This window comes from Xiphophorus couchianus, chromosome 6, assembly GCF_001444195.1.
Source record: "Xiphophorus couchianus chromosome 6, X_couchianus-1.0, whole genome shotgun sequence".
Taxonomy (NCBI): domain Eukaryota; kingdom Metazoa; phylum Chordata; class Actinopteri; order Cyprinodontiformes; family Poeciliidae; genus Xiphophorus; species Xiphophorus couchianus.
In genome coordinates this window covers 10,533,816-10,546,915 of record NC_040233.1, presented here as the reverse complement: position 1 = coordinate 10,546,915, position 13,100 = coordinate 10,533,816, and the positions used below count along the sequence as shown (strand labels likewise).

The following is a 13,100-nucleotide window of genomic DNA, read 5'->3' as shown; positions in this document are numbered from 1 at the left end:
GAAATACAACACTTTTCAATGATATGATGATGAGATGCACCCGTATGTTATACCCTTTGTTTAAGGTTCCATTAGTTTCCCTAAACTGACAACTTTTGATCGTTATCTGGCCTTCCTCCCTCATTTAGAGTGTGAGTTTGCGAGGATGTTGAGACCAATCTCCATAATTAGGGTAGACCAGCCACACATGGGAGTCCCCCGACACTTCCCCTCCAAGATCTAAATATTCATGAGCCTCTAAACGCCATCAAGAGTCCTGTAATTATGGACAGAAAAGTGGATGGGCAGAGACAAAGACAAAAAGAAGGAGAAAGTGGGAGTCAGGGAAGGAAATGCCCTTAACATTTCCTAGAGGGTAGACAATGCAGCAGAGCTGAGTTTCAACAGAGGGCAACAAATATGTTTGAAAGATTGAGGACCTAGCATGGTTAGTCCAATTTTTACTTCAACCTCTTTCTTTGTACAAAACACACAGTCGAAATCAATCATGTCAGTCCATTTTGAGAGAACTTGAACAGCAAATTCAACCAGTTTATGGACATGTGGTAATAAATATCTTCCAAGTACAGGAGACAGGAGGAGGAAGGTGTTGGTTTGTATCCAATAAAAGTAGGAGAAACAACAAAATGAGAAAGATGATTTTGCACGCTCTAAATGGCTTGAGTGATAAAGACCAGCTGAAATAATGAAAAACATTTTCCATCTGTTTTATTCTGAAAGCATTTATGATGCTCCATTGGTTTGAAGTTGTACCTCCAGCACTGATCTTGGTTTTAGATGGACATGTGTTCAAAAGAACAATGATGACCTCCACATACTTGCAAACATTGCTAATAATTTCCCCAATATTATTTAAGGACGCCTACAAAAGTTGACTAATGATCCAAAATTACATAATGTTCCTCTTTTATACAACAAACTATGATGCCACTCAGAACAGTTGTGAACGGCGTTAAAGGTTAGCATGGAGGAATGTTGTTCTGATGACGTGCTGAACAGAGGGCATTGGAAAGGACAAGAGGTAAAGAGACAGAGACCATTAAGATATGGCTATGATGTGAAGTTTTTTTTTATGTATACAGCATTTCTCTAACAACTGAAGGTAACATAGTACGGTAGTTACTTGATTGTGTAAAATTGCACTATGTGCCTTGAAATTACATAATATTCCCCTGATCCAAAAAACAGCAAAGTTTTCAACTTGCCTTGAATAGTTTCCTCAGGCACTAAACTATTCAAGGCTTTAAAAACAATCAGAAAAATATTCTATATCAGTTCAAATATGACATAAAACAAGTGGAAGGAGAAGCGCTAATGCAGAAGAGACTCTGTCCTTCTTTCATGTTTCCAGTTGAAAATAATTCTGCACAAGTTGTAGATGTGACAACAAAAAATGGTTGGTGACAAAACAAAAAGAATTACAATAATCTTACCTTATGACTGATGTGTTCATCAATCTTGTCTGACTTTGAGATTTAACAAAGCAAGGTTCACATCAGTGTTTGGTTGACTAGAAATTACCTCCTTTGACTTGGTAATCATTCACTGCAGAACAGGTGATGACATCCAGGTGTTGACACCCTGCTTCACATCTTTGAAGCGGGGTAGAATTGATCTTCCTGCCCAAGATCCATTGGCTCTCAGGAAGAAAGAAATCTGCACATCATCTGCATAACAATGGAAAGAAATATCAGAAGATTAGACCCAAGTTTGTTGCATCAATCATCAGCATTATCCGCCATAAACACGGTAATCAATGTTAGGGTGAATAGCACTAGGCCCAGTACAGATCCTTGAGGAACTCCACAACTTAAAACAAAGGAGTAAGAAGCTATTTAAAAAAGGAAATTGTATTTTTCTATGACAGCATGTTGGCTGTTCATTCTGGCTGCTATTAGCAGTTTTGGTCTTTCATACCCAGAAATGTTGGGTATAAAAATAATAAAGATTTTATCAAAAGATCTCAGTTTATACAATCATTGGAAATGCTGAATTGGTCAAAGAGCAATTTGACCAAATATTTACTTGATCTTTCTCTCTCTCTTATATAATCAAGTCAAGACTCTATGTTGTCAAAGGAAATCACATAGTTTGATGTTTAGAACATTAATCCTGTCCACATTAACTGCAAAAATCAGAGAGTGACTATAGTTTCAAACATCAAATCCAAAGTCATTTTGTGTTTGTTTTAAAATATGAGTGAAATCTTGTTTTTCCTCTCCCATACACACATCACATCTGCACCTAACTTAATGGCTGCTCATGGCAATTGTTTGTCGGCAGGAAAAATTAAAAAAAACAAACAAAAAGATTTAACCTTTGAAAACTCAAATCTCTGATTGGTTCATGTATAACGTTTAGATTTTAAGATATATGTACCCACTTTTATTTATTCATTTTACTGGAGCTGTGCCGATTTACCTTATTTGCTTGATATCAATTCTTGTCTGGGCTGTAATTTTTTAAACCACTGGTTTACTATACATTACATCAGGGGTCTCAAACTCGCGGCCCGCGGGCCAACTGCGGCCCTATGGACGATAGTTTGTGGCCCCCGCCTTAATATGAAAGTTTAATGTTAGTGCGGCCCACGAGTTTGATATAATTGGCACTTTTCAGTGTTGTGTGCGGAGCTGAACGAACTTACCAATCACGGTGGAGTATATTGCTCTCGGGGGCGGGACATCGGCCGGGCCTATTTGCATTTTCTATTTGTCATTATTTGCATGCGGTACATGCGCAATTTCCGCGGCCGCTCCCGTTTCACGTGCTTCAGCATCCAGTCTAGACCCGGAAGTTGCTGATCAGTGTAACGTAATTAAGGTTAGGCGCTGTAACGCTTGGGTTGTGTTTAAGGGAGGAGAGGAGGCGGCAGATTCGTAAGGACGGTCAAAAACTCACAACCACACTGGTACTGGGAATTCCACAGTGTTGTCCTTTAATAAATACGCTCTTCACCAACCTTACAAAGCCCGGTTGAACGGCTGCTATATTATCAGACATGAAAATTGAGCAGCGTCCAAACAACCCGTAACATTACTAAAAAGTTAGGGAGCTAACATGTCCGTCTAGCACGTTTCTCCCACGCTCTCTACAGAGAAGCCGTGGCGCACACTTCTGACATCATTAGCAATATCTTAAAGAGACACTACACAATTACGGCTGTTACAGCACCTGAGTACGGCCAAATATGGTAATAGGCAATCAGAAAGGTTCGGCTGAGGAGACCGTGTGTGTGAATGCGGCCCAGCCTCACCCAGACTCTACCTCCAGCGGCCTCCGGGTAAATTGAGTTTGAGACCCCTGCATTACATGCATATGAAACTAGTTTACTCCAGACACAGCCATAAAACTCTGTTCACATACAAATTAATACAGTTTTGTATCCCATGTTTTGCTGTATTTTAGCAAAAACGAAAGGTTTTGATTTGTCTGACTGGCAGAAACCACAGTGTTCTAAAAAGAGAGTTGAAAGAGGAGCACTGCTGTAATAGATCCAGCTAAAGGAGAAAGAATGTGTTAATTTATGCTTCATCACAGAGCAAACATGCTGCAACAACACTTAAACCCAAAAATAGTGAAACTAAATCGTTTCTTGGCCTTTTTTATCTTCCCGCAATCACTCCAACTAAATGAATGTGGCACAACTATACAGCATGACAAAACACAGTAACCGTCCTTGTGACTCTGACTAATGAGTTGTAGATGGCCACATGTTTTGAACTAAACATTTAACCAAAGATTTTGTGTCGAGGATTTTTTGTAATATCTGCAGCAGTGTACGCAAAGCATATTCAAGCTAACACACAAAGGGATGCAGAAGTTGTTTAAATAGACTGTAGAAGGTATAGAAACAGCAGCCATAACTACACACATGTGGCCTCTTCGTATCTAAATTGAGAGGAAATAATTCTGAGACGTTTTTGAAAGAAACTTAAAAGTATTGAATGAGTGTTCATCACTTGAATGTTTGAGTGTATTGTAGTGTGTGGTATTAGGTGCAAATAATAGAAAAGTTGAAATTGTGATTTTTGCTACCTGTTTTTTTTTTTACCGTTAAAATAAACCAAGTCATTTAGACAGAGGATTCATTGTTGCTAGATGCTTTTTGGGAAATAGATGAGCAATAAAATATTTGCTGACAAATGAAGAACTAAGGAGCAAGCCTAACCAGCCAGATTACATACTTGCTGTCTAAAGGTCACCTGCTAAGAAATTGGCACATGGTTGGATTCATGGTTTTATTCAATGATTAAATGTCCTCAATAGGGCGGATGAGAAACTAGAGACAGATTAACCAAAATAAAATAAAAAACTGTTCCTACTTTTCCCTGTTTGAAAAACCAGACACTACTCTAGCATTTTTTGACATCTGTCACATCTAGGGTTACAAAACGCTATTACGTTACCATCCAGATCAAATCTTGCATAGTAGCAAATTTCAGCTGATTGTTCTGAAAAACAATATTTAGATACCTTTGTCTGAATACTTCAGTTCATCACCAGTGATATCATGGGCTAATATGAACTTGGCTAAACCTAAATACTTCAGATAGCATATTTGTACCAAAAAAATCAGCTCAGCAAAAACTAAAAACTAGGACAATTTAAAAGAAACAATGCAAGAATACCCCACAATATTAAACTACACTAAAAATAAAAACAAAAAAGGCCTGAATGAAAGGCCTTTTTTCATAAGCTGAATTACAGCTTAGATTATGGATGAATCTTGTTTCTGTATTGGCATGAATGTGTTACCCATAGAAATCTTTGTCTGTGTATATTACTTAAAGCCACCAAATAATCTTCTGGGGGTTGAAATTTGACGATTTTCAGCTTGACCGATTCTGACTGGCATGCAGTTATTTAGAAACTCAATAATCTTTTCCCTTACAGTGAATACACTATATCTGAGTGATACAAGAGCATACTAATGGCCTCTGGATGTTGCTTCTGGAGGAAGACCAAAAGTTGGCTCTTTTCACCATGACAGATTTAAAAATGGCATTGAAAGAAACTAAAGTTGTAAGAAGTCATTTAAAGGAAAACTAGATTTTTTTTTCCATTAACAAAATATTGCACATCTTGCTTTGATTTGAATTTTATTAAAAACTAGTCTTCACAGCTTTAAGCCATACAAAACTAAAGTTAAGAAATCATTCACAAAATCCTGACTGGTGCATTTCTAGTATGTACCCACGGTCTATTCAAACCCTCAGTTTCTATGCATATCAGATCTAATCCTTTATTGTTAAATTATACATTTACAAGTTAACAGTGGTCAAAATTTAATTTGTAAAGATGACAGTCATGATAATGTGCTGTAACTCTGTCCAAGCGTACTCGGGAACAAAGCCTTTGATAATGTTATTAGTGCCTAAGAATAAGAGGACAAGTCCCAAAAAAGAGCTGGGAGACAAGCCTACTGCACTTCACTTCATTATCTCAGCTTGTCAACATTTACACTCGTGGTCCCCCGGATGGACTTGTCACATTACTTATCCTTTTGGCCCTTTTTACGGATAGTTTCTATCTTCAGATTGGCTTTCAACAAGAATCAGTTCATCCCAGTGCCTCTAAAGCCTGAGGACAAATCTGATCCCGCATCCAGTCATAAGTACAGTTTATAAAGTGCGGTAGCCGGGCTTCATGGGGCTGTCTGGTTTATTTTTGGGTATCTGAGCCTGCAAGGATTCCTGTTACAAACCCCCTCTGGGAGATATGTGAGAGCCTAATTGTAGAGATTGCAATGGGCAGGAAGTTTTTCCATTTTATCCTTTAGGACAACAAAATCTCACTTAACAACCAAGAAGGCTCGAGTAAGTCTATTTTCCTCTCAATCATCAGACTTTAAGTAGATACGTCCCACCATCATACGCCTGCAACAAATTCCAAAATGAGTCAGATGATTTTTATCTTCCTGGAAAACTTATCTGATAGTGTTAGGACAGCCATGAAATCACATGCAGATTGTAGTAAGAGGCAAGCTGGAGAGAAAAAACACACACATCCACACACACCAGGTCTGCATCACCCTAAAATGACACAGCCAACAGTATGGTATAGCAGTCATTGCCGTCATTTATATGTAAATCAGGACGCCCCCTCTCTACACCCTCTGCAAGTCTCCAGACACAGAAAGAGAGCGCAAACTTTCGATCAGATCAGACAACAGGTGATTGGGAGCGACAGGGAATCAAATGATGCGTGACGAGATGGAACAAGATGAGGTGAAATGAGCTCGTATCACGGCGCTTTACGAGGAGGGGAAACTATCTGGAACGGAGGTCTGTTTGTTCCAACAGTAATGATTTCGTGTTCCCTGTTGTCACCCCAAGGGCTGCAGCGATGCTGCCGGGTTGTCGGGCTGTTCTCTCTGTGATCGGAGCTTTGATTAATGACTCGCTGCAACAATCGCTCCCCAAAAAAATTTGACACATTTCACATCGGATGACAGTCAGATGACAAGGGGCCATCAAACTTGGCCGGGATAAGTGATGAGCAAGCGAAATTTTCATGGTGCACGCCAGGAATGCTCATTATGTTTCCATCTCTCATTTAGACAAGGATCTTACTGTAAAATGCACTCTTACTTGAGGTTTCCTGTCTAGTGCAGTGATGCCTGCGGGTCACCAGTCCATTAGCAGACAAAAACCCCCAAACATTTGCTGGTTACATATACATATATATATATACAGTATATATATGTACTGTATATGTATATATATTTAAATAGCAAGAGCCTGCCAAGGACAGGAGCAGCACAGCAGCCACCCGTTTCTCTCCGAATGGGACAGTTAATGTCATTCAGAGAGCAGAAATGAATGAGAGAGCAGTCTTTCTTGAGTGACGTCTGTGTGTTGAAGTGAGCGTCCCTGAAGTGTGCCCAAGTGAAAATATTTTTGAAAGCTCAGCAGTCCATCAGAGACTCAACAAAAAGGGCTCCTGAATGTAAATCTCTACGCCACTCCATCTGCCAGAGCGAATGCATACATTACCAGAACCCTTCAAAAAAAAAACACACACACACACACACACAGAGATGACACTAACATCTCTGAGCCTTGCAAAGTTTTTTCACATTTTGTTACAACCACTACCCTAGACCATAGTGTATTTTAGCAAGACTTTATGTGATAGAGACCAACACAAAATTCTTCTTTTTTCTTGTCATTCTTTTACAAAGGTCACAATTATGACCTTTGTCACAATTATGTTGGGCACTAGCGATAGTTGTTCTGTTCTGAGTTGTGGATCTCTGCAGCTCCTTCTCTGATTAATCCTCTCCTTTTCCCAGGGCAGTTCAGGTAGTTTCCAGTTGTGCCATGTTTTTTACAATTTTAGATGATAGACTGAACAATTCCCCAAGAGATCTTCAAAGTTACAGATACAGTTTAACAGCCTAACCCTGCTTTCCACAACTGAGCTCAACTTGTCTGCTGTATTTCTTGGTGTCCATTGTTCTCTGTGTTTTACCAATATTCTCTGAGATCTTGACAGAACAGCTGAATTCATCTAGAGGATAAATTACAGTCCAGATGGACAGACAAAACAAAGCAATTGAACTGGTTTTATTTAGGGTTATAAAATTAAACGGCGACAGAGTGAATAGAGTGAATAAAAATACTCAATCTTGGATTTCTTCTTGTAAAAGTATTGAAAACCATCTGTTATTTCCCTTCCACTTAACAATTATGCAATACCTCCTGTTTAGTCTGTGCTATAAATCCTAATAAAACATACTGGCTTAGGCTTAAACCATTACAAAATGTGAAAAGCTCAAAGGAGGTGAAGGGAAATTAATCATACATACCGGATCATGAAATATACAAAAGACCTCCAATAGATTAGCGATCGGACAAGGTTTTACCCACACCCTCATGTTGACTGCCATAGGCACTCTGTCCCCCAAATAAAATCAGATGCAGCAATGTTGCATTTATTCATGCGTGCAAACCATGGATCTGTTTTTTTTTTTACTGTCATTTAGTCTACATCTTCACTGTTTCATCCTTTAGCCTTTTGTCTGGGATGCTCTATTCTGGTTAAATCTAATCATGGCTGATGGAAAGCAGTTCCTGCTCCCTGCCTTATTACCAAATCACCTTGTCAATCCTTGGATATAAATACTCCCAAAGGAGAATGTAGATGAGCAGTAGTTCTGAAAAAAATTGACCTAAAATTGTAACCAAAGTTCTGGTTGCTGATTAATTAAGACTGAGTTTTGCCTGTTAGTTTTTCGGATAAACTGCAACACCCACCCAGTCCTTCATCCCTAACAATACAAACTAACACCAAGTCATCAGAGGCACCTTGAGAAAACCTTTTAATTATCTTAAAGACGGGATTTTTAAGATGTGATAAATTACTGGAGATCTTTGCATGTTTATTTTAAGATAGGCTGTAATGCATTTAATGAAACTATTATTTAAACTGATCTAACAACTGAATCATTTCTACTTTCCTACTTACACTCAGAATACATTCTTAGAATATAGGAGATGATTTAGCGGGAGGGAATGAAACTAAAATGGTAAATATGAAAAGTGAATCTCAGTGGGTGTAGAAAAAGCATTTTTAATGTTTACCAATTAAATCAATGCCTTTTTTTCAGAGACACATTAAGAAAATTTAGATGAAAATTGATATTTTCTTTTGAACTATCAAAAGATAGTTCTTTCAGAATAAATATCTTCTGAAAGATTCCAAAACTGGATTTGGTGTCCAGTTGGATTTGGTGTCCAGTTTTTTCATATGACTATTTTTTGTGACATGTAATTGAAATTTAAGGTTTGAATTTTCAAAACATTTTCAGTGGAATATTATGTGACTGCGGTAAAAATTACTTTTTACCACAGTTGGCGACAACTCCACAGGGTGCTGGAGCACAATGACAATGAAGGAGAAAAGTGTTCATAAGAAAACTATGTTCATGTTTATAGACAACGCCAGATGTGTACAGAAATAAAAAGAATCAGTCCCTAGAGTGTATTTTAAGGTGCTCCGATTTGAAAGCAGCTGGAATCAGCGGCCGTGCATTGCTCCAAGCTTTTGAAGTTCTGATATGAAGTCTACCCGCAACTGCTTAGAATAAATTGTGATCGGTAGCCTGAGGTGATTAAAAGGAGCTTATATGTAGATTTTTGTGTTACAGCTCATAAAAGCATAAACCCGGCAGCGGGAGGGGAATTCATTTTAAATCTACATTTTGACTTTAGAATGAGGAGAATGCTGGATGATGAGGTGCACAAAGACTGAGCTGACAGAAATGTTTAGGGTGGATTCCAAAGAGAGCATCATGGAGGCGGCAGACAGAAAAAGGAGAAAGTGTGGATGTAAGAGGGAAGCAAACAGGGAGACAAGATGCTGGTGACAAGGCTGACCTCCCGGAGACAGATAAATGACCTCCTGTCACCATCGCAATGTCCCCACCTCCTCCTTCTCCCTCTTTGCCTTGACACTCCAGCCTTCTCCCTCATTTCAACAGGACATCCATCATGCAAATATGCTCACTTTGCCTAGAACGCATGGAGCGCAACTCCAGACGTTTCACCATAGACACTGACGTCATTTCTAATGCCTTTAATGAGGCAACTTCACTATTCATTTTGCAGGGTGGACTGATGATACAATTTCTTTAAATTTTATAAAAAGAGAATTGGGCGGCGTTTGAATTTAATGTAAATTTTGTCAAACTCACCCTCTTTCAAAATTACGCATGCCTAATTTTGTACTAAGCTAAAAAAGAAGGTAAATCTGTGATTGATTATTTCTTTGTTAGCATGACAAATTCCCATTAATGATATTCCTCAAAACTGTTACTATTTTTACTACTTTTACCATTTTTCCCACAGTTTGTTTAATGAGAGCATCAACAAATATGCCATAAATTTCCAAATATGATTACTGTAAATGCAGTTACTGTGTGTAGTTTAATGGCACAAATCACACTTTTTAAGTGACTAGTGTCCTAAAGAAAAGTACTACCAACTGAGTTTTCCAACAGCGATATTTGTTTGTGGAGATAAGACTGCTGTGGCATGAAGCAACAGCGATGCAGCTACCTAAAAATACAGTAACAAATAATTCTACTGCCACTTTTATCTTTAGAATAATAGTACCACAAGATATTGTGATAAAACTTTAACTCCGTATCGCCCACCCCTGCACGTTGGACCAATGATATCCTTGCTAAATCCTATTTGACAATGTAATACAGCCTCTCTTATTGACTCTAGTCTGGTATCGTTTACTGAACTGAATAATTGAAGTTTTGAAGGAACAAGACATACTGACAATTCAACAATTTATTCTTTTAAACAGGGACATCAGTGACCTTTAACAACCACATCAGCACAATCCATGTCATGCTGGTCACCAACTTGGTCACACGCCAGTGTAGGGACTGGAGCTATGAAATATTTAGATTTATAGTTCAGATTCAATCTTAGCTTCAAACAATCCCAAAAAACAATGTGACAGTCAAAAAAAAAGACAATTTGTTGAATTATTTTGGATGTTTGTGTATGTCCTGGAGTCTTGTTTGGAAAAGTCACCAGAGAGAGAGAAAAGAAGGAGCTTTGAAATGTCCCACAGGGAGGTATGAACTGACACATTTTAGAAGCATCCTTTCTTGAAGAAAAAGTCCACGACTAATCAACCAAAATTGCAAAAGAACAAAATGCCAAATGGGGGGAAAATAACCAGCATCTGGCAGCAGGGCTGCTGCAGATGTTGAACATCTGTTCATCCACCTGAAAAATGGAGCTTGTCAGAATCTAAGAGCAACTAATATAGAATGCAATAGTTTTTTTGTTGTCAATGAATGGCAGATGGTAAAGGTTGTTTTTTTTTCTTTACCATCAAACAAACAAAGATTTTTTCCAGATTGTTGAAGAGCACTTATATTTTCAAGACCATTCACTGTTTTGCAAATGTAAGGAATTAATTGCTTTTAAATAAATGTAATTTCCGATAATGAGCAAAAATAATACTGATTGCTTTTTTTTTTTTTTTTGCAGTATCAAGAAATGCTTGGACTATGTTCAGGTCCATGTCAGGAAAACAACCAATTTAAATCCACTCTAGCACTGTATAGTTTCTCTCTAAATATAAGTAGGGTGTATATATGTTTGACCCTGTATATACAACTTTAATCCTCCATGGAAAATACAAGATAATAATGAGGTTTTTGCACGTCTTACACATCTCTCACACTCTCTCTCTCTGTCAACTATTATGATCCTTCTTTTTCTCCTTCACAGCATCCTCTTGCCTCCATCATCTCTTCACACCACATTCCCTCCCTGCTCTCACCATCTGTGCTCCATCTTCCATGTCACCTTACCCATCACATCCTTGTAAATGTCAAGGTGTAACCATTACAAAGAACTCGTCATTCATGAAGCATAGTGGGGAAGTAATAATAGGCAACCAGCCAGCATCCTATTGCTTTATGGTGCAGATGACATTATTATTGCAAGCATAGGAATCGTAAATAGAGAGCAATCACCTGAATTCCTCTTCAGGTGAGGTTGTGGCGTTTGTGTTATGCGCTGTGAAAACTTTAGCGGGCGTTTAAACAAAGAGAAAGACTCCATAAGGCTTCTATAAGTGAGGAAAAGTTATTATGTCCGGTTGAAATGTTAGCATAAAAACTGAAGTGAAGACACTTTTTGGAGGAAATCTATCACAACAACCCTGAAGGCTGTTCATCCGGTGTAAACACAGAAGCACTCACCGAGCAGCGACTCTACTTGCCACCAAATGCTACTTTTCCCAGCGGGGTTTTCTTCGAAATTAGAAGAAACGTCTCCTCTCTTTTCCTCCGCTGTTGACAGCTACGTTATCCCAGTGCTGTTACTGATGTTTCAACAACCAAGCCACGGTGTCTTTGTTGCGGTTAAAGGCAGCTCGAAATACCCATGCAACCATGGGAGCCGACGCTATGCTCTGTGTCCGCTGCCTCCTCAGAGCGAGCGCTGATTGGCTGCTCCCATCGTAACGCGGTCTTACACTCTGAAGCGATAGGCCCAGAATTTAACGTTATGTTCAAGTACTATTTTGAAAATTGGGATTCAGAGTTTAAGTCTTTCAGGGGTCCAAATGAAAAAACAAACAAACAAAACATAATTACTATTAATAACAAAATGTGCAGTCAGAAAAAAATATCTAAGACTATTTTAAGCATCCAACTGGAACTTTTATCATTTTATTTCTTTAAAAAAAGCAACTAATATTTTACAAATGTGCAGATTTCATCAACTTAAATGCGCTTTATTTTAGGGATTTCCCGTGATAGCCAAACAGGAAGCGATGGGAAATTTTGGAGCTGTGCGTTGGTGTCCTCCCACCAGGATTCAATACTTTTTAGAAGCACCTAATAGTAGTATCTCTGCTTTTTCTGCCTTTGGAAAACAGCTCAAACTTGTTCAGACATGAAGGCTTTCAGGTCTTGCCACAGATTTGTCAATGGATTGAGGTGTGAATTTGTCTGGGTCATTCTAGTAGATGACAGTGCTATTTTATTGCTGTTCTGCCCATGTTTGGCAGCCATGGTATTGTTTCATAATCGCCCTAAATGTATCCCATCTATCATACCATCAACAAACGTCTTTGTCTCTTAAAAATAAAAGCATCTCCATAGTATGATGCAGTCACCACCATACTTCAGTAGGTTGGGGTAAGTGTGAAGAGCAGTGTTAGCCTTTCTGTACACAGAACGCTACATGTAGGCCTTAAAGTTTCATTTTGATTTTAGACCAAAGTATTTTTTTTAAAAGGTTTGCTGTGTTTCCCCTTTATATTGCCTTAGATAAACATTAAATAGGATTTTTCAAGGCTTTCTTTCAACAGTGGCCATAACGCCATTAAGACATGTGCATACACCACTTTATCCATTAGATAATCTAAAACGCATTAGGATGCATAAACACTTCTAAGCTCCATAATTTCAAATAATTACATTTTATTTAATTCACCTGTTTAAGTATGATGTTTTTTTAGATGAAAAAGTAGCAACAACACCGCTGTTTTTGCCAAAGCTGACACAGTTCTATGTATCACTTACAACCACAGCTAAGACAATTCCAGTCTAAAGT

The 13,100-nt window shown here is 38.4% G+C and overlaps 1 protein-coding gene across 3 annotated transcripts in view; it reads right to left on the bottom strand.

The window, feature by feature from the left end:
• LOC114147143 (SPRY domain-containing SOCS box protein 4-like) overlaps nt 1-11,982 on the bottom strand; it is a 71,086-nt gene extending 59,104 nt beyond the window's left edge. For 2 of the 3 annotated variants that reach the window (XM_028021708.1, XM_028021707.1), the window contains exons 1-2: nt 11,741-11,982; nt 1,522-1,667 (exon numbers count right to left, since the gene is read on the bottom strand). The gene's annotated coding sequence lies outside the window, so the exon portion shown is untranslated. The other variant, XM_028021709.1, reaches the window with a different exon arrangement.
• Between the last annotated feature and the right edge of the window lie 1,118 nt (nt 11,983-13,100).